We start from the raw sequence: 20,247 nt of genomic DNA, 5'->3' as shown, positions 1-20,247 counted from the left end.
TTAATCCCACCCCTCTGATGCCATACCGTTCCAGTTTTATCCGTAAAATATTGTGATCTATGGTATCAAATGCTTTTTGTAGGTCTATAAATATTTCCACTGCTTGTTTTTTATTGTCCATGCAGTTTGCTATTTCCTCACTTCATTCCATTAGTGCCATAGATGTTGATCTATCTTTCCTGAATCCATATCGACTGTCGTCCAAAAACTGATGTGTTTCCTTGAAACTGTCGAGTCTTTTTGTAAAAAGCTTTTCAAGGATCTTGGAAAACTGAGAGATCAATGAAACAGGTCTATAATTTGTGTAATGGTGTTTATCCCCAGTTTTATATAATGGTATAACTTTTGCTATTTTCATTTTATTTGGGAATTTACCAGATTGAAAAGACAAGTTAAAGAGATGAGTCAATGGTTCTGCAATTTCTTCAATAATGTGTTTTACTATAATCATATCAATATTATTCCAATCGGTCGAGGATTTGTTTTTACATTTTCGCACAGTATCGATGATTTCTTTTTCTTTGACTGGTGTGAGGAAGAAAGAGCTATTGTTTTCATTCCAAAGGTCCGTATCTTCCCCTTTAGTTGTTTCTACGGTTTTAATTTTTTTTGCCAGATCTGGCCCCACATTTACAAAGAATTCATTAAAACCATTAACCACATCTTCTGTATTATTAATAACATTATTTTTGTCCACAAAAAACTCAGGGTAACCAGAGCTTTTTGCTCCATTTCTAATGACACTATTTAATACTTTCCATAAACCTTTCATATTATTCTTATTATTCTCTAATATTTTATTATAGTATTCTTTTTTACATATCCTCAGAATATGGGTTAATTTATTCTTATATCTTTTATATTTATTTTCTGCTTCTGAAGTTCTATATTTTATGAATAGTATAGTGTATTTTTCTTTTTGCAGGCATTTTTTAGGCCATTAGTGATCCATGCACTATGAGTTTGTTTGTGTCTCTCTCTGCATTGTTTCACAGGACAGTTTTGTCATAAAGTGCTTTAAAGATGTTTAGAAATTCATCATATGCCTTGTCAATATCGTCTCTCTCATATACTACTGTTACGGTTGCTGTTTGTCTGCTCCTTAATCTGCTGGGATTGTTTGCAGCTGTGTGCGTGTGTGTGATTATGCAAATGAGCTGTGTGGTTGCCCCAACATTATTAGCTGCCCATCCCCTGGTCCGCCTCTGAAGATGGGGATTGGATTGACGTCGTCCAATCACAGCGCACAGCCGGCGCACACCTGCTGGCAGGCCCGGTTCCAGAACAAAATGACTAAGGGTGCATCTGAGATTAGAGAGGGTGCAGTGGTAAAGTGCTATTTTTATAAGTGGGGAGTGTACCTAACACCCTCTATGGGGGTCCTCATCTCCTCTGAGGGGGGTCCGGGGGCATGCTCCACCGGGAAGATTTTTTTTTAAATATTGAAGTTAAAACCATCAATCTGGTGCACTTTGAGAGCAACATTAAGAGATCTATGGATCTATGTGCTCTTTGCTTGATTCATGCCTTCCCAGTCCCTTATCACGTAGCCTATAAGAGCATGGCGCCAGTTGTTGTAGCCAGTTGTGGTGAAGGCATCTGACTTACTTGAACCGAAATGTCTACATGCATAGCATCTTTTTTACATGAATATTCCAGCCAATCTCTGTTTTGAAACCATGAGCTACAAAATGAGCGCCTCACCCGACTGTACAGGCGAGTTGGGTAACGAAGACGGCTGTGGCTGCTCCGCCTCTGTGGGCACAGCCGGCGAGTCGGGCAGGAGGACGTTAGTGTCCACGACAGTAACGTAATGTCCCCATGATCTGAACTGTTATTACCTGCAGTAGATGCAGTGTATGCTGGCGATAAGGGCTGGTTGTTTTAACCATTTTCTGATCAATCATTGACTGCTGTGTAAGCACCTTGCAGATGATGAATGTGCAGCGGCACAGGTCACGTGCACCTGACATAATAACGTTACTTACCGTTTAAATTGATCAAATAAATGCAGCAGACAATGCTATTAAACCACAATTACAACTTCATCATATTATTATTATTATTATTATTATTATTATTATTATTATTATTATTATTATTATTACTACTATTGTTAGTAATAGTAGGCAAAATGTAATTTTTTTCACTTTTAATTTTTTTTTGTTTTACTTTTCATTTTTCAAATGAGGGTGCATAACGACTCAACTGAGGGTGCCTGCTGGGGAGGAGTACAACGGCTGCGGACTATCACCACTCTGGAGGCTCTGCTGTGTGAGCGGAGGCCTCTCACTTGTTGCTCTCGTTTGTGTGCAATTTCGTAACCCAACCTGATCTCACCAGAATGCGTGACTCCACCACGACTCCTTAAAGAGCCTGTGACAACCCGCCCGACGATCGCCAGATACCTCTCGATCTACAACGCCTGAACAATGTGGAATGGTTTGTAAACTATTTTATTAACGGAGCCAATGGGGTTGAATGGACTACCTATGTTGCAAATGTATTATCTTTTCAATTTACACACGGCATCTATTGCACGTCTGTCCGTCCTGGGAGAGGGATCCCTCCTCTGTTGCTCTCCCTGAGGTTTCTCCCATGTTCCCTTTAAACTGTGGGTTTTCTCTGGAAGTGTTTCCTTGTACGATGTGAGGGTCTGAGGACAGAGGGTCTGAGGACAGAGGGTGTCGTATTGTCATACTGATATTCTGTACACACTGTGAAGACCACTGAGACAAATGTAACATTTGTGATATTGGGCTATATAAATAAACATTGATTGATTGAATGGGGTGGTCTACAAATTGTGCATAATAATTATATTTTCCCCTGCTAATCTATAGCTTCTGGAGTCAAATATATTCCATTAGGCAACAATTAATTGTTGGCTTCCTATTAATTAATGCATGTTAATAAAATAAAGATGTGGTAAATTACAAACAGCAAATATGTGATGAATCATGTTTACAATGATTTTTATCACACACAATATACCACATTTTACTGATGTTTATTACAATTCATGCAGCATTTCTAAAAATACAACTGTTGTTTTCAAGGTGCACATGTGGATGCTGCAGAGCAGACAACCTGGAAACAGTACAGGAGTGTGTATGCTGCAGAGAGCTGGCAAAGGTCCAGGCACTCAATGGCAACCATGGGGGATCCTGCATCACACAGCACCCTGGATTTGAGGCAGTCTGCCTAAATGAATATGTGCTGGACGTGGCCTATTCATACTACAAGCAGAACCATGGCCACCTCAATGAAAATGCCAACCGGGTACAAGGCGTGACAAAGGCTGGGGAAGCCATGTATAGCATCAAGTACCAAAGGGTAGAAAGGGAGCAGCAGTACTTCGCAGAGTGTTGGAAAGTCCAACCTATGGTGAGTGAAATTTGTAATAATGTAATAAAGAAAAAGTAAAGACAACATGATGTGGTTGCCATGCACATTGTATCAGTGACATTCTGTAACATACAACCTTGTAACATTACCAATTCCTTCCGCAGATAGAGATAATTCATTAAGGCATTTGTGCATTTCGTAAGGTGTGCACAGTGATGGGCATGACTATTGTGAAGTGACGCAATAATCAATTACAAAATTGCAACAGCATGTCTTGAACTATTTCAATTGGCACTTGCAGAATATGCCCAAGAACTCCTGGCAGAAGTAGTGAAGGAGTGCACAGACAAGGAGAATGTTGAGGCAGAGTTCGCAGTGGAACCAGTGTTTGTGCCAAGTTCCCACATCCCGAGAAATCAGACTTTGTGAAGCAACACCTAAGTCGCTTCAAGAAATAAATTAGGTTCATCAGGTTCTGGCTGTGGCTCTTGAAATCCCTGGTAGTCGGGTGATGGGAAGGTATCACGGATCTTCACCACGACACAGGCAGGCAGTGGTACCCTGATTTGCTTGCCGAGGTATCCCCAGCACCATCGTACCAATTGGCGGGAGGCAGTGTAGCGTTGACGTCTGTAGGGAAAAACATAGGGAGAGTGAGTTATTAGCTTTAATATGCATTACATTACGAAGTGTAAGATGTTCATATCTGTAAAATAGTTTTGTGATGTGTGTTACGTGCCATAGTGGGTGCTGGTGTTTGTGTGTGTGTGTGTTTCTCTCTCTCCATGATTCTCTCCAGGTGCAGCCTCTCCCCCAGGTGCTCCCAATCACCAATCAGGACCTCCATAAAGGACCTGAGGAAGGCTGCAGTGGCCCGCTCCCCTTCTCCTCTGGCTGCATGTGTGAGATGTGCTCCAGTGTACCTTGTTTAATGTAGTCACTTTCTGTTTAAAGAAAGTTGTTATAGTTTATTTTGCAAGTTGGCTGGTGAGCCCTTTCTCTTTGTTTAATTAAAAGTCCATCTTGTGGCTTCACAAACCGGTTTCCTCTCCTTTTTCTCTTGCCCGGTTGTTTTTGTGTTTTGTTACTTCTCTTTGGTTCCCCTAGTCCAGTAGGGAACGTAACATGTGGCAAATATAATAAGTACTATGGCAAATGCTCACAAAAGTGACAGTGAAAGATGTCTGTTACCACTTGAAGTAGTAATGTTTCAGTGGGCAAGCTAAAATCTGTAGTGGTATTGTCATCAGTGTACATGGTCGCCTACTTGCATCAATATGGAGGATTCTGGGTAGTGTAGTGTCTTCGGCCATCCTAAACTGAACAAATATTTGTTTCTCCGAATCGAAGGGGAAAATTACAAAAGCATTGTACACAACTTAAACCAATCAATGTTGTGTAATTATCAAGGATAATCTGGTGTTTTGGAGTTGATGAGTAGTGCAGATATCACTGTAAAATCAATCGACAGTAAAGAGTATACTTACTTCCGGGTGTAAAATCCTCCGTTATCCAATGGGAATGGACGCTCACATTGCTCTCCGTAATACAATAAAGGGGACATGATCAAATCGGAATATAATGTTCTTTTAAAAAACGTTAACTAAAGGGAACAATCTATTGGACACAGCTGAAGCTCTGGCCTTCCTTAAAAACTAACTAATGTAATACAAATCACAGTTGTATTACACACAATGCACTGTTTTTTGAGAACAAAAATTCGTAACTAATGCACCATAATACATTCTGACGAAAAATAAAAATTATTATGAATACAAATAAAATAAAAGAAGCCTCCCGTGAGTTACTACAAGCTATAAAGTAGATTTTAAAAACGTTTTATAGAATAAAAGCTCACTGCAGGACGTTGTAGAAATGCGTGGTGCAGACACGTAAATGTAACAAAGTTCGTGAGTCCACCACGCAATGCGGTGTTAAGGAGTCGTGGTGGAGTCACGCATTCTGGTGAGATCAGGTTGTCGTACTCGTAACCAGTGGTTAACTAGTGTGATCTTGTGTGTTAGTAGTGCCTAGAGTAGCTTAGTTAGAGGTTAGAGTAGTTTAATAGGGTGTTTAGAGTAGCTTAGGTTTTTGTGACTGTTGCCTTTAGTTTACCTGTGTGTTTTGGATAAATTACCTGTGTTAGTCTGTACCACTTGTAAAGTGAGGTTTTGTTTAGTTCTTATTTAGTGTGAGTGTTATTTCTTTATGTACACAGACTCCTTTTTAAGAGTCCTCTTTTTGTTGGGTTATTTGTCAACCTGTGCCCTTTTGGCCCTTTTGTTTGTTCAGGCTGCACGCCTGCCATTTTGTTTACCGCTGCTATTATAAATAAATCACTTATAATTATACCAATTACAATCTGGTCGTGTCGTGTCCCTTTGGTCCCCTAGCCCAATAGGGAACGTAACAACTACCCTCCAATTCTGCTTTAGTAAATCATTCTTAAATGCAATTATGTTATCTTCAGTTCTCAATCTTTTGTATTTGAAATGGCTGGCGACTTTCGGTTTCTTAGAACTGCAGTGATAGACAATAAAAACAGGTAAATTATCACTTATGTCACTAAATAATAGTCCGCCTACTGTATTGTTTCCCATAATGTTTGTGAATATGTTGTCTATTAATGTAGCAGAATGAGAAGTGATTCTACTAGGTCTAGTAATTTTAGGATACAAACCGATACTGTACAATGTATTGATGAAGTGTTCTGTCATTTTATGCTTATTTGGATTCAACAGGTCAATATTGTAATCCCCACAGATAAACATAATTTGTTGTAATGATTTAGTAAACATGTTTTCTACCCTATCTGTAAATGTGTCAATACAGGTTCCAGGAGCTCTGTATATACAACTCACAATAAAAATGTTAGATTTTTTCATACAAATTTCTACTGTAACACATTCAAACAAATCGTCAACAGCTGTTGTCATGCTCTCCACAACCTTATAGTTCATTCCTTTATCCACATAGATTGCCACACCCCCTCCACTCTTATTCCTTCTGTTTGTATAATTCAGTTCGTAGCCATCCATCTCAAAGTCCACACCTTTCTCAGTACTGATCCAGGTCTCTGATATTGCTATTATGTTGAATGGGTTCTTAAACTGACTTAGATATTCTTTAATGTTGAGGAAGTTGGCATATAGGCTTCTGCTATTGAAGTGGATAATTGATTATGTTCTCTTCTGATTGACACGTTACATTGAATTGCTCTTCTGTGAAATAGTTGCAGCTGTTGTTGATATTGTTCAGTAAGTTGTTTACCGGATCAATGTCATTTTCCATGTCCTGTGCTTTATGCTCTGTATGAAAAAGTTTCTAGTCTTGATGGAGATATGTGTATATTATCTGGAATTGTCATGGTAGTGTTTTATTTTCGTTACCTTGTCTGATTTGTTTCATTGGTATTTTTCCAGTTCCTCCAGGTCCCTGATGATTAACACTTTGGCTTGTTCTGGTGATCCGTTAAGCAAGATGAAGATTTTGCAGTTTCATGTTGATTGTATTTTTTGCTGTTTTCTCAGGAATCGGGCCTTTCTGGCGATCTCAGCATTTCTTTTAGTGAGGTGTTCATTCATATATACATCCGAGCCCTTAATGGTGTTATCTTTATTGCTACCCCCTTCCCCGTCAATGTATAGTGTTGGTCCACAGCGCAACCCTTCCCCGTCAATGTATAGTGTTGGTACAAAGCGCAAACGTATTAGTTTAACAAAATCCGCATCTAAAGATACGTTATTTTCCCCTGTGCAATTCCAATACAAAAGCATTGCACACAATTTAAACCAATCAATGTTGTGTAATTATCAAGGATAATCTGGTGTTTCTTAGTCGATGAGTAGTGCAGATATCACTGTAAAATCAATCGACAGTAAGGGGAATACTTACTTCCGGGTGTACAATTCTCCGTTATCCAATGAGAATGGACGCTCACATTGCCTTTAAGGGCAGTCGACACAAACGAATGCCGTGCTTCCATGAGCGTCAAATCCCGCCGCAGAACTGACGGCAACAAAAGTCCTACATTATTCAATTAAAATAAAGAAGTAAAAACAATAAGTGTGGCTTGATATTGAGTAAGAAAAAGGTTGATAAACGCTGTGAGAATGGATCTGCGGGTAGCATTCGCTCGTGATCTCAAGTCTATGGACATCCCGGAAAGTTGAAAATGTACGCTAAGGGCCGCCCCCTTGCGTTGGAAAAAGCCGACACAGGGGACTTGGGAGTGAGGATGTGTTGCTAAATCATGGATTTTTCAGACCTTTAACTCCCAGTTGAAGGCAACAAGTTCATACCTGCTGGGGTTTATAACAGTAGTCAAATAATGACTCACTGCTGTACAAGTTCTTTTTAAAGTCTGAGGGGAACTATGGATCCCTAATGGCGAGTGAACAATGCTGACAGGTGGGTCTTATGGCATCTGCAGTGTAACTTAAGTGCATGACATGCTGGTCACAGCAGGAGACTGCATTATTGCCCACGTTTTTTCATCATTGCTTTGTGAAGCTTTTCTTCATCTCTTTTGAGTCTGCACCTGCTTGAAAGACGTCTATCACGTGTACCAGCAGCTGCACATGTGTTAGAACTCTCTGCTCCATAGTTTCTCTTGGAATAAAACCATATTGTACATTTTACATTTATATAATCTGTTCAATATTTAATAATCCATCTGTCATATATTTATGTATTTATTTATATATAATACATGTATCAACATGTATATTTTGTACTTTTTATTTCTTGTCTTGAATTTGTATTGTACAATACCAAGTCTTTTTATGCTGCTGCAACGCAAACATTGGTATACACTTTGAATAGTTAGATTAGAATAACAGTGGCCGTGGGCACATCTAATTGGGTGCAAGAAGTAAAAAAACAGTCTCTACGTCAGGGGTGCCAAACAAATTTTATCGGGCCACATTAGCATCATGGTTGCACTCAAAGGGCCAGTTGTATATATAAGAATATATCAAAATACATATAATATATATAAAATAATGTATTATATTTCATTATTGCCTCTGCATTGGATTATTATCGGATAGGGTAATAACTTCATAATTAACTACGTCTGAAAGCAGAAGTCTAGGGCAAAAAATAAATAAATAACATTTAGGAAAAAAAGTCAGATTCTGAGAAAAAGGCAAATTCTAAGAAAAAATGAATATTTTGAAGAAAAAGTCAAATTCTGAGAAAAAAGTCTAATTTTAGATGCATTGTGGGACATGTAGTTTATGAGCAACGTGCTTCTGTAAATCGGCATGTAACCGAAAGATAAACGTATTATATTATTTGCAAGCTCTTGTGGGGCCACATAAAATGAAGTCGCGGGCCGGATTTGGCCCCCGGGCCTTGAGTTTGACACCCCTGCTCGACGTGCAACAAACATCCATCTGTGTTTACATTGTCCCTAACACTATGATTATCGCTACTCCTTCAGACAGAGACACATTGGCAAAAGAAAGAACACCAAGATGACAAGAATTTGCTTGTGATCAAGTGGCGGGGTTTGACCTGAACAATCAGTAAGTAAGAAGGAGTTACAGGAAGTGAATTGTAAATCGTAGAGGAAATAAGTAAATGAATAATATGAGCATTTTTTTCTCACTTATCCAACCGGTAACAGGCTGCTCCTGCCGCTGCTTTAAGAACACGTTCATTTTCTGTGTACACCAGCCTTGTCTTTAATAATCTCTGGATATTCATTACTTCAGTTGTGTAAAATACATCTTCTTTATGGCTGCTATCGAGGAATAAATGTTACTAACCTCCATTCCTCCTTCAACTTTGCATCAGACAAAGAATCATGCCCCCACCTTTGAACATAAATTGCCCTTCACACAAACAAGCATGCAAAACGGCTTCTTCCGTTTGAGTTGCTGCCCTCGGTCAGAAGGTATAGATTACCAAACTGTAAATTGAAAAGGTATAAGTTTTCCTTTATTCCGCTGTCAATCGAGCTGCTGAACAGTCAGAAACAATTGTGATTATGCTGTGTTAGGAGTTGTTGGGAGGTGCAATGTTTACAGTGTAGTTTGTGCAATCGAGAAGGTTAAATAGGGGAAGTGCATTATGTGTAAATAGGTATGGACACAATAGGGATATGTGCAATTTGACGGACACTATGCATAGGTGCAATAGGGAAAGTGCAATATTGATTTGTGTATGAATACAATAGGGAAAAGTGCAATATTTGATTATGTATGTGCAATAGGGAAAGTTCTGTACCTGTATGTTTCTTGTTTGTTTCTTTGCCATGTGATATGTAATCTCTGTTCTGTATCTATGACTGATTGACCTGAATGTTTTATGTGTATTATCTCGATGCCCAAGACAAATTTCTCCTAAGGGAGACAATAAAGCTCTATCTTATCTATCTTATCTTATCTTCCAACTCTCCAAGATCCAACACATTAAATCAATGCTATCAATAACACATCAAGAATAACTCACTTTTATACATCAAGAAAATTGCAATGTTCTCTCCTGTTTAAGCCAAACAGCTGTGAACAAAATCCAGATCCCACATCACACCAACCCACACTGGCTCCACATAAATCAGAAATCCTTTATTTGTCCTACAGGAGATACATTTACAGCGTTATACAACAGCAAAAGCACAGTGCAGATATAAGGCACAAATAAAATAGGGCTGATATATTGAATAAAAGAGGCAAACACATCTAATAAAAGTACACAACCTCGGAAAAAATAAGTAGCATATACAAGTAAATCAACTAGCAGCCAGTAATAGCAGTAATAAATTGCAAAAAGTATAGCACAGAAAATACAGAGAAAACTACAAGACACTGCTACTAACAAAACCCTATGGTGTTGCCCATTAAAACATTTCTGATCTCCTATAACCTCATTCCAACTTGAGGCCACTCAGATCATCTGACCAAGGTCTCTTATTCATATTTCTGACTGTAAAGCAGTCATTGCCTGTGTTTCAAAAGGTGCTATACAATATATTACTTACTTGACACATGATTCTGCTCACTTTAAGCTGCAATATAAATGATAATAATAATAATTTAGGTTTTTATAGCGCATTTAGGGTGACCAGGTCCCAACAAACCAAATGTGGGACAAGGAGTATGTTTGTGTGGGACAATGTGGGACACCCTCTCAACAGCACCCCCCCCCCCCCCCCCCCCCCCGGAAGAAAAAAGAATTTCTATTCCGTTTCATTTGGTTTATTTATTCAACAGCAGTGCAGATAAAAACTTAACAAATATATCTGCAACAGAGCAGAAAGTGCAGTCAAAATGCAGTAACAATGCAGTAACAAGTAAACTGGCTAACCAAGGCAGCAGGCATTATTCACTTCAAGTGTTTAGAAATGCATCTTCCTAATTCAACTCGTGTATTAACTGTAAAAGTAGGCACAACATAAATTACTAGATAAAATAAAACCATAAATACAAATCAAAACTGGCCAGGAGGGAACAAAAACATAATAATACATCAAATAAAATAGCTTTCAGTTTTGTCACAGCAACAGCAGGTGGGCCCCCCGACACAGGCTATGGCTATGCACTTCCAGCACCATGAAAAGCACCTGGCAATGAAACAGAAACACAAGAATAGCAGCACCGTATTAAAATCTAACACCACATTGGCCCACAATATCCTACTCTTAATCTTTATTCTAAACAAAGTTAAATCTTACCTTAGATGCTCTTCTTGACTTTGTACTTGTTGCTTGAGCGGGCAGCTTCCAATAAGGCCTTCTCCTTGAGTGCATAGGTGTAGAATTCCTTATAACTGTATTCAAAGTTGATCATCACTTGAATTTCAGATTTGATAAGCTCCACAGAGCACCGGTTCCGCTGGTCAGTCCACGCTGCCGTCATGAGGGAGAACACTCTCTCTACCGAAGCATTAGTGATGGGGATGCTTAAGAGAAAGGATGCCACAGCAGTCAGATTTGGTGTGTTTGTGCCTTGAAGCAAGGAGGACCACTTCTCCACAACAGGAGCTCTTCTCTCCACAACGTCCTGCTGGCGTGGCAAAGTCACACAGTATTCATCATACAGTTCATCCATGTCTAGTTTCCCCCTTATCTGTAGGACCTCCACTGCATCACAGAGATGGGAGAATGTGAACTTGCTCTTCAGTGCCAAGCTTGCAACATTCTTCTGGTAGTTGTTGTCTGTGAAGTCATACCACTTCTCAAGGTAGTTGAGAGCAGCCTGGTAGAACTTGGAAAGATCATGATTGATTGCTGCTGCCTTTTGGTCTGGAAACTGTTGGAGGATAGCACTGGTCTCCATTCCAAAGAAAGAATCAATCTGTCGTTGTTGCAGCTTTGTCTTGAGAGTGAGCATGATGTCATATAGCTCACATACGGTCCCGTCATCTCTCTCCAATAGCAGCACAACATCGTGGAAGATTTTCAGCACATTATTGAGGAAGGACAGGTACACCTGTAGCTCTAGGGTTTCCCATCACCATCCTCATCGTTTCTGAACAGCTGCCACAGTGAATTTGGGCACTTATCCTCTCCCAGTGACAAGAAGTAGCTCTTGATAGCTCTCCAGCTGTCATGTAGCCTCTTGCCAGCAGGCCACAGACCAGTGGCGTAGCTGTGGGTGGGCCCGGGTGGGCCTGGGCCCACCCACATGCACGTCTGGCCCACCCACAGCCAATCAGCGCTTCATAGCGCAGAGCCGGGAAGCCCAGAAGGAAGTGTCACAAACTGCAGTTCATCTAGTGGCCGACAGGGGATGGATACAAAAAGGAGCAATTCCCATAGACCCCCATGTTAAAATGCCCAACTTTACAGCAGAAATAAACATGTTTCTAGCCTGGATCCAATAAAACTTATTCTGGATATAGTTAGATTCCACCTTCATGACAATGGAATAGGGAGTGCATTTTTTTTTACCGTGAGTTTTTATAGTAAGTAAAGTAACTTTTGCCGTGAGTGAATGAAAGTATTATTTCTTCTTGAGGTCTGCAGTTTAGCGTGTACACATTTGCTGAATATGTAAACACTCAGTGTGTGCCCACTGTGCGACTGTCAAGGATAAACAACCTGTGGCCCCCGATATATGTCGTATGTATTATTGCTACACAAACATTACATTGCAGTTTAAGTGTCACCAACTCCGTTTCTAACATGCAAAAAGACAGCAAAATGCGTCTGATTATTTTTAGTATTTTAGATCTTTCCAATCCAGACAAGAGATCTCTCTCCCCCGTCTGTGTGCGAGGGGGTGGGGCAGTTTACACACACGCAGCTGCTACATGCAGCAACACACACACACGGAGGAGATGGCGGAGAGAACGCGCTCCGAGGTGTGGTTAAACTATAGCCGTGTCGATGTGGACAATACTCGTTACCAAAAGTAGAATAAGAGTTTAGCATGTAAGAGCGGTAACATGAGCAATGTGTCTAAACATTTATCAAAAGTGCTCCACATTCAGATGGAGGAATGCACCGGGTTCGACTGTCTTTCTAGCAGCTCTGTAGACCCATCCACGAGGAACGCTTCCACGTCAGGTGTTCTGTATGCTAGCAGCAACACACCGAGTTAACTACATTATACAAACATGGGTTATGATTAGAGGAAACTGAGTTATTTATTTTGTTAAAGTTTCAGCTATTCTGTTTACAGTTCTGTCATCACATTATTTAATACGATTTGTTAAAACATTGTTGTTTCTTTTGATGTGAAATATTATGTATTTAATTGAAATAAAAAGCAATGTTAGTTTTGTTCACAATTTGTTTAGTTAGTTTACCATATTTTTTTCTCCAAAAGAACCGATAAAAGTAATGTTAAAGGACCGGATCGATAAGACATAGACATACTTTATTGTCATTTCAACATACACAGAGTGTACTATTAAAACGAAATGTCGTTGTACTGGCTTACAGGAACAGGACAATATAAAAACTTGCTAAAATTGTACATATAAATAAATAATAGTGACGTGGTGCTGATAAAATTAAAGATAAAGTGTGCGTTTAAAATATAAAGACTTACTATACATATAAATAAAATAGACATACTATATAACACATATGTGCTCTTTACACAGCGTAATGTAATCTTTATGTTACTGGTCTACTTGCTGTTCAGCAGTCTGATGGCTTGGGGGAAAAGCTATTGCAGAATCTGCTGTTCTGCTCTTAATGCTGTGGAACCTCTTGCCAGAGGGAAGCAGGGAGAACAGAGCATGGTGAGGATGAGTGGGGTCTTTAAAAATGTTCTGGGCTTTTTTCGGTGTCTCTGATGGGAGGGAGAGAAACACCGATGATCTTCTCTGCTGTCCTGACCACTCTCTGCAGAGACTTCCAGTCTTTGGCGTTGCAGTCTCTCGACCAGATGGAGATGCCGCTGGTCAGCACGTTCTCTATGGTTCCTCTGTAGAACGTGGTGAGGATGGGAGGGGGGAGCTGTGCAGGAAGTGTAGGCGCTGCTGTGCCTTCTTAAATAGTGATGTAGTGTGAGTGGACCAGGTCAGACTGCTCGTGATATGCACCCCCAGGAACTTGGTGCTGTCTGTAGTCTTCACTGCTGTGCCGTTGATGTGGAGTGGTGGGTGACAGTGCTTTTTGTTCCTGAAGCCGACAATGATCTCTTTTGTTTTATCGACATTCAGGATCAGGTTGTTGGTGTTACACCAGCCTGTCAGATGTTTCACCTCCTCCCTGTAGGCCTCTTCGTTGTTGTCCCTGATGAGTCCCACCACTGTTGTATCGTCCGCGTACTTTATGATGTGGTTGGTACTGAACCTGGAGCATAAGCATAAGCGCTATCGATAAAAGTAGTAGTACCGTTAAAGCCTTAACGATACCCATCCCTATGTGGATGTCAGTTTTACACACATTCTGAGGCTGCCGTGCCTATGTTTTTTGTTTTCACTGCTAATTTATGCTTATGTTCTATTAGTGCATTAAAAAATCATTAAAATCATTAATGAAGTTTCAGCTCAGACCCCACGCTTAATATGTCTCCCCCTGGCCCACCTACATTTCTCAAGGCCCACCCACACAATAATTCCTGGCTACGCCACTGCCACAGACTCAACCATCTTGTGGGTACGTGTCTCCGCACAACCTGATATTCTTCTTCCACAAAGGTGAACACTGCTTTCAATTCTTCTGTACGTTTTGCAGATGAGGAAAAGTGACTGAATATTTTGTTCACTACTACCTCAATGTCAATGTTCAACCTGTCTCCAGCATGCTTTTGCACTGTTGTGCACTATGTGGGCCATACATCGCTCATGGAATCCCTCACCATATGAACTCTGACCCCTCAAGTGTACAAGTGAAGAGACACCATGTGTCAGCTCCTTTTTAGAATAGTATTTATTCTCTTCTCAGAGAAACAAGGGTATGAAAAGAACAGCCAGAAACAGAGTAAGAGAGGTAGAACGTGACTACGTAAATGCACTCCTAAATATTAAACGAGTAAGAGGTAAAGAAACACAAAGCCAGAAATTGAAAAGAAAAGGCATCATCATGCTTCCCCTTAGAATAGGGTGGAAATTATGAAGACCCAAATTATGAAGAGGGGACATGGGATACTAGTGAAGAGGGACAACAGTGAAAAGGCCCAACGTATCCAACGTACTAGCACTCTCCAAAGAGACAGAAAGTCAAAGTATACGCCGAGAGGCACAACGTGACTACGTAAATGCACTCTCCTGCATAAATTAGTTCAAGGGAAAGGGGGTGAAAAACTAAACTAATCAAAAGAAGGAAGTAGAGAGGCCTAAATGCCCTCTCCTAGATTCAGTTAAAGGAAAGAACTGGGGAACAAACAACTACAGGAGGAAAGGCCCAACGAGTCAACGTCAACACACTTTCCTAGAATAGTTCAAGGTAAACGGGGTAGGAAGAATATAGTAAGACACAGAGCTGAAAAGGCGTCCACGAACGCTTTCCCTCTAGTCCAGGGTGAAAATGTAGGATAAGAAACAGAGATAGAGAACACAACAACCTATCTCTTCGTCAGATGCACTCCCCCGCCTGGATAAGCGACTCACGGGTAAGCTTCACCTTACCTGTCTTTGTAAGACAGATTTATGTTCTCAGGAGTGCGAACTGTTATGGAAATCTAGGGCCCAAACACAGCTGGAGAGTACAAGTCAAATGAACAATACAAATAAATGGTGAATCAAGCAAAGCTGTCTTTTGGTTATTTATTTGAAGCTTCAAATACACGATACAATAATATAAATATGTCACAAGTCGCACAGAGTATAAAATAGTCTGCGCGAGAGTGCGCAGGACAATGAAAAAGCAGAGATTATATAAGGAAAGAGTGGGAATATTATAACTCCCCTGTTCACACGGGGAGATTGTTATGAGACACCCAGTGGCCTTGAGTAGATAGCATAACGGTTCTCAGAGCAGGGAAGTTCGTGATGTGTCTGACTGTGTATGAGTCTCCCAGTCTGCTGAAACAGCTGTGGCCTTGCAGAGACTGGGAAACTCATAAGAGAATATAATAGAATAATAATGGTAAAAGCACAACAAGAGGAAATAAGAAGCATTTGGTTTAAACATATGAAAGATATAATAAGGATAATAATAAGGATGATAATAATAAAATGTTCCACTACATTCCCCCCTTTTGATCATACTTGATCAATAGAAAAAACAAATGATAGGATAGACTGATATAACACATCAATGAATACACTCCATCGCTGGTTTAAGTAAACACATCACAAATATATCATAGAAAACTGGCTGTTTTTGTGGAGGACAGACTCCAATATAATGTAAGCATAAAAGAGGAGATACACACATGATTATATTGATGAATCGGAATCAGACTCTTCTGATTCTAGCTGATCTATCTCACTGTGGCGCAAAGGATTGTCTTGTAATGGAATAGTAGTATACTGAACGAAAGCTGAGGACACCATGCTGGAAACGCATTTCTTCAGTATTGGGATTATCAAACAGGTACAACTGATTAATAGGCCAAAAATGATCGCCAGGGGTGTAACTATACTAGCCAGCCATGCTTTCCACCCGCCTGATGTAAGCCAGGCCCACCAGTCCCAGCCCCCTGCGTTGGATATGTCATCAGCTTTCATGTCAGCTAACAGGTTGTTAAGATGCCGCACGGTGTCAGTGATGTTCTTGGTGGCGTCGGGAATGTAAGTGCAACAGGAGTCACCGATCACATGACACAGGCCACCCTTTGAGGCGAAGTAATTGAAGTAAAAAGTATTGAAAAGTAATCTTGTGGCGCGCTAAACCCAGCATCACTGGGCCACGCCAGTTGGAGGGACATATGTTTAACATCAGGGAATGCTACGTTAGAAAGGATTCTCTCAGGGGCACCAGATATGTGACAATACGAAATGTTGTAAGCACCGTCACCGCATGTGTTCCGTAGGATGCGAGTACAACCAGTAGTAGTGCCTAGGAAAAAATAAGGTGGTGTAAAAGACGTTTTGTGGTAACCTCTCTGGATGCAGAGGTTGTGTTTCATCCCTCTCAAATGACTGGGGTGCACATGGCTGACGGGTTGGTACTTTGCGTATGTGGTGTCAAGCGTGGATGCACGCAAAGAGGAGTCAGACCGATTGCTGCATGGTGGGGGAAGCTGCCTAGCATAACGCCACTCGGTTACGCTGTCTTCACCCTTGATGGGCTTTGTCAGAGCCATAAACGCACAGAGGTGTTCAACCTGGGTCAGAGAGCGCGGACGAACTGGCACGGACATTGATGAGTCCTGGGGGAAAAGGGTGCATGCATAACATGACCCATGTTGTCCTGCGGCCTGCAAGAATGATCTCAGAGTGTGCCACCAGACGTTACCGGTGATCCCATTACTGGTCTGACCCACATCAATGTTGCTATGGTCGCCTATGTATAGATTAAATGTAGATGTACCTATGGATGTCAACAGTGGCGTCAAAGGTTGCTTATGCTTTTTCCGGGTCTGAGTTTTGGGCGCGATGTCTATGTAAAATGTGCCACACGGGTCGGCGCCGGATACATACATACAGACAACAAAATAAAATAAATGTGGTTCGCCCTGCTTTCCCCATGTACCTCTTAGATACCTCGATTTTGGCTGACATGCTGTATGCTGAAATGGATACATAAAATATAGGACTAGTCCTAACACAACTATCATGGCAAGTATGCAGAGGAACCATTCTATGATTGTCCAGGCTCTCCAGCAGTATTCACATTGCTCACGGTTGCGTTGTCGTCTCTCCAGGCGAGCCCTCATCACGAGGGGGAAATGTTCCATGGAGTGTGTGAGTGTATTCTCTCGGTCGATTTCGTGACACGGACCGTCAGACTTCACACACTGATAACACAAACGAGGAACCAGAGAGCATATGGAACCGCTCAGCTGGCACTCGCTCGTGACACCTTGTGTGTAGTGTGTTTTGGTGTATGTAGTGCAAGTGTGGTGCTGGTGGTGACTAGGACACGTCACTTGTTGTCATCTGTTGGTGACTCGGACACGTCACTTGTTGTCATCTGTTGGTGACTTGGACATGTCACTTGTTGTCATCTGTTTCTATCGTTTCTCCTTTCCTGTGACCACGACCTTGCAGTGGCTGGCGTGGACCCATGTAGCTCTCTCGGCGACCTTGACCGCTGTCTGGGTGACGAGAAGCACCTGGTAGGGACCTTGCCAACGATTGGATTTCCAGCTCTTTCTCCGGAAATCCTTGACCAGCCCGGTCGCCCGGTTGAAGGCGGTGAAGCGGACCAGTGGCAGTCGCTAAAGTGGATGATAGGTTAACACAATATGACAACATAGCATCCTCACACAAAGTTGTGGAGGGAAGAGGAAATCCTGGAGCCTTGAGTCCAATCTGTGGAGGTGCCCCAAAAAGGATTTCAAATGGGCTGAGTTGACTCCGTGTTCTTTTCCGCATCCTCATGTACATCAGCACAATGGGCAGAGCTTGTGTCCATGACAGACCTGTGTCTGCACAGCATTTTGCTAGTTTGTTTTTGATTGTGCCGTTCTCTCTTTCCACCCCACCCCCACTCTGTGGGTGATAAGCACAATGCTTTCTGATGTCCATGCCCATGTATTCTCCTATCTGCGTAATGGCCTCATTAGCAAAATGTGAACCGTTGTCACTAGAAATTTTGTCTGGTAGTCCCCATCTAGGAATGATTTCCCTCAGTAGTGCCTTTGCCACAGCATTTGCTGTCTGTGCTTTTACTGGGAAAGCTTCAACCCATTTGGACCACATGTCGACCACCACTAAGCAGTGCTTCTTCCCCTCTGATGGGCTAAGCTCAATGAAATCCAGCATTAGGTGCTCAAATGGCCTGGTGGGAGGTGGATGTGCTCCGGGTCCTGTAACCTTTACTGGTCTACCAGAATTTTGCATGATGCAGATTAGCATGCTTCACAGTGCTTTTGAGCTGTTACTGTGAACCCCCTTGTGAACCACTCCTGATTTATAGACTCTAACATCCCCCCTTTTGACACATGATCCCACCCATGTGTCAACTTAGCGAAATGAGGGAAAAAATGTCTGGGAAGACATGGATTGGAATTTGGGCCAACCCAAAAACAGCCCCAGCAGCCTTCCATTGAGCCTTCTCAACTGGCGTAGCTAGCTGCTGCATGGAAGTCAGTGATGACATTTTGTCAGTAAAGGAGGAGACAGGGATTTTAACAAATGAGTGTGCGTGAGGTGCGAGAATCATCAGGGCAGCTGCCTTTGCGGCTGAGTCAGCAGACGCATTTCCTAGGGAAACTGGGTCTGTACTGCTTGCGTGTGCGGCACATTTACAGACTGCAACCTCAGATGGGAGCAGAATGGCGTCTAGTAAGCCTGCAACCAGTGCATGGTTAAGTACTGGTTTGCCATCAGATTTCAGAAATTGTCTACACTTCCAAATAGCCCCAAAATTGTGTACTACCCCGAAAGCATATCGTGAGTCAGTGTAAATAGTCACGGTTTTGCCTTCTGCAAACGTGCAGGCTTCAGTTAGTGCGATGAGCTCTGCTGCCTGTGCTGAGAGGTGACATGGAAGCGGTCCAGAACGGAGAACAGCAGAATCTGAAACAACAGGAAAAAAACAACAAAAAAACAAACAAAAAAAACAAACAAATAAATTAGTGCCCCCTTGGTCGCGAGAGGCAGACCCATCAACATACAAAATGAGGTCAGCGTTGGTCAGAGGAACGTCTTTTAAGTCCAAACAATAAAAACCTGTCTGTCTGTTAAGTCCGGTCTAGGTGTGCACACAATGGAAAGTACGTCAACCGTCTTCAGGCAATATTCAAACTAAATGAAGTCTCTCCTTTTGAAACATCATGTGTTGAAATAAACACCTGCAGTTCAAAAAAAATGAATTGCCTAATATTTTTGTTGTGGAATCAATTAATTTCTTTCTTTAAAGGCAAAAACATGAAAAAGCTAAAAGGAAAACCCTATTGAATACAATATTATTTGGAGCAACTTAATTTATAAATGGTTGTCAACTTAAAAACATGTGTTCATGTTCAACATGTGGTAATTAAGTACATACAATTTAAGATTATATTTAAATAATACGGTAAAACAAGTTGGAACTTTGGAGTAATCAACTTAAAAACTTGTGTTTATGCTACCAATTATTAAGTGAGTGGTAATTGAAAACACCTCTGATTGTAGAGGAAAAGCCTTCTCCCCTTTCTCAAATAACTTTGTTGCTTTAACAACATTTCAATAGAAGTTGTCTTAACTCAATAACCATCGATGCAACCTATTGCCTTGATTTTCTTTGTTAAGCCAAGGCATTTGTTGTTAGAGTGTACGTAGACTGGGCCTCCCATATAACCTGGCTGAGCCGATATAAAAACCAATCAGCAAATAACTTTTCAATACATTATTGATTACTATTTTTGAGGTACTTTTAGGTTGGAAGTGAACATAAGTCAT

This window comes from Pseudochaenichthys georgianus, chromosome 10 (assembly GCF_902827115.2).
Source record: "Pseudochaenichthys georgianus chromosome 10, fPseGeo1.2, whole genome shotgun sequence".
NCBI classification, from domain to species: Eukaryota; Metazoa; Chordata; class Actinopteri; order Perciformes; family Channichthyidae; genus Pseudochaenichthys; species Pseudochaenichthys georgianus.
Note: the sequence above shows the minus strand (reverse complement) of the source record.